Source organism: Abramis brama, assembly GCF_963993115.1.
Source record: "Abramis brama genome assembly, chromosome: 8".
Lineage (NCBI taxonomy): Eukaryota > Metazoa > Chordata > Actinopteri > Cypriniformes > Leuciscidae > Abramis > Abramis brama.
The window spans coordinates 44390269-44393451 of record NC_139970.1 but is presented as its reverse complement, the minus strand read 5'-3'; positions in this window follow the sequence as shown (position 1 = coordinate 44393451).

The following is a 3183-nucleotide window of genomic DNA, read 5'->3' as shown; positions in this document are numbered from 1 at the left end:
CAGAAAAGACAGCCGTCTGCACTAATAATCACTGACTTCATACAGGAACAAGAGCAGAAGTGAATGAGTGACACTTTACAGTGAGATCCCATTGGTTAAATCAATTGAGAGTCAGTGAGTGTTACTGCGGGAAGCAATGAAACCAGAGACTCGCCCGTCAATGAAACATGATCACAAGCGGTCAGGAGACACACGGCACTTCTGTTGGATGTGTGTGTGTGTGTATGTGTGTGTGTGTGTGTGCGCGTGTCAAACATGATGACTGATGTAGAATTGTCTGTGTTTTGAATGAGAAATATGGAGAGGTAAAATGTTTTGCTTTATGCATCTCATGATGTACAACTTTTGCTGCTCCTCTGGAAGCTTTTACTCAAAAATACCCTCATATACACCCAAAGATGATGTCATGACTCGCGTATGACAAATTACACACACATGATGATGACGATCTCAAGAGTAACGGACTACAAACATAATGAAGTGCAGAAGAAGAAGAGATGTGAATCTGATAAGAAATCAACAGGGAAACTTTCTCTACGTTCTTCTGATAAAGGAGAACTTCTACAAACACATGTTTGGAAACACGCAGAATTACAAAGTGATTTAAGATAAATAAATCATAGGAAAAATAAATGCCAGATTAGTGTGTTAACTGTGAGAGTCCCGGGAAACTTGGCGCAACTTGATTAGACGTATGGTTTTGATTTTCTAGCAATTTTAGAGGCCAAAATATTTTGTGAAATATGTATTTTATATAAATAAATAAAAGTTTACTTCAGTACCTTTTCTTTACTGTAAACTTAGGGTGTGTTTATACTTGGCAGGTTTGGTTCGATCTATGGTGCGATTGCTCCGTTTCACTTCACATTAGCATTTTTAACAGCGAACATAAACATACCCAAGCTAAAGGCATAGAAATACATTCATGACAACCTAACTGGTCAACTTTTATTGAACACACCCTGAAACATGTTTAGGACAAACTGGATTACGCTCACTCTGTGTCTTCCACTATTTTTCAGATCTGCTTGTAAGACCAAACTACTGCGTATCGATGTAAACGGAATTGCCTCATCCTAGATCATTTATAAAATTATTTCGGTATATCGTACAAACTAGTAGAGGCGCGGGAAAAAATCTATTCATACAGGTATATGAATCGCGATGCTATCTTATTCCAATTTGCATCGATTCACACATTTCAAAAATCGATTTTCAAATCGGATGTGTAACTATATCCGTGCATTCATTCTTAAAGGGACAGCAGCCTCATAAACTGTTGACCAAACAAGTGTATTCTTTGACAAAGATTGCTTTAGTAACTCAGCCTATGTATTTTTAATAATGTTTAAATGGTGTAATATTTGTGAATATGATTATGTAGCGATTTATCCATTTTCTTGCAAGTGCCGTCAAGATTACTCTCTGGTGCAGCGAGACTCCGCCCACACGATGTTCTGATTGGCTGACTCCGTCTACACGCTGTTCTGATTGGCTGTGGCTTTTGATTGATTTTAAGGCATCTCGCAGTCGCGTGCGTCTAGTGTGGACAGACAAATTATTTGTTGCTGGAATCCTATCGCATCGCGTCTGGTTAGGACACGGTGTAAGAATGTTTCTGCTAGCCGTTAAGTGTGTCCCCGGCATTAGTTTTAACATTTACCAATACATTAAAATCAAAAGTTGTCTCTGCTAATATTACATTTACATTTATTCATTTAGCAGACGCTTTTATCCAAAGCGACTCATATTAATTAATGAACTAACAATGAACAGCTGTATTTGTATTAACATTAACAAAGATTAATGAAAACTTTTAACAAAAGTAGTGCTCATTGTTGCATTAAAGGCACAGTATGTAAGTTTTGTTGCTTATTCAAAACAATAACAATAACACTATGAATAATCGTGGAATCAAGTGTCGTCTTCACCTCCACAGCCGATGGAGAGCAATCCGACGGGACTCGTGTTTATCGTGATCTAATGCATTAAAGTTTATTAACGTTACTGCTAGTGGTGGGGGAAAAAAATTATTCTGTTCAGTATTACGATATTTTGCGCACGCAATTATATCGATACAGTAGCGCAAAGTATTGCAATATTTAATTATAAAATTATCTGTTTTACTTTTGGGTTTTCTCCATTGGTTTTCTCGGGGTTTACTCTGATAATTTACATTTGTGTATTACATCCACAAGGTGGCGCTTGTTGCGGTGCTTTGTTGTCCTGCATTCAACAGCAAATTCAAATGAAAATGGCTTCACCATCACAACCGGTTCACTCCGTCTTCTTTCAAATCGAAAGTGTGGGTGAATTTCGATTAGTATATTCCCAAATGAATTTTGGTGGATGACCTTGCAGCCAGCAGGACTGGACTCTAGCAGGACACATTTCTGTTTATTTTCCTCAATTTGATTGAAGCTCTAAGTTACTCTTATTTGTATGATTATTCTCAGGTTTATGTTACTCTATTGTATTTAAATAATTTTAAGTTATGTGCTGGGAGCTCACCATTCACGTGAGAGGTCTCCTATTCAGAGAATAATTACGTCCTGTCCTGTAATAAGGTCCTGTGTCCTGAATGTTCAAGGACAAAGGTTTTACAAGTTTTACAAACTTTACAAGTTACAAACATGCGACTCACCCGATAATAATAAGACTAACCCGATAAAGGTATCCGAACAGCTGATCACCTGTCTGATAAAACACATAATGGTTTTCTACGGAAGTAAAACCGGAAATCGAGGGTAACGAAGATATGACGTCATTGACAGGCGACGCAATGACACAGAATTTGAATCCAAAAAGTCTTACATATTGTGCCTTTAAGTAACATTAACTAAAGAGACCTTATTGTAAAGTGTTACCTTTGAACGTTTTCCTTATTTTGAATGTTTGCACTTCTTGCTCTTGTTTCAGAGTCAGTATAACACACTTATTTATGAAGCATACTGCGAATTTCTGTCATGCATTTCTCAAAGTCACTTCATAGAGACTTCATAGTCGTGTGTCTGATCGCTCCACAGTTGACTTTCTCCTCCTGTTCTGCTGAGTTTGAGTTTGCTCATGTCTCTCTGGTCACTGCTGCAGATGTTCAGCGCTCAGATCTCCGGGGATTTGAGCTTCTTTCAGCAGCATTAGCAGGGATTCGCTGAAGCCGCTGGTGTCCTCAGCATGTGGCGT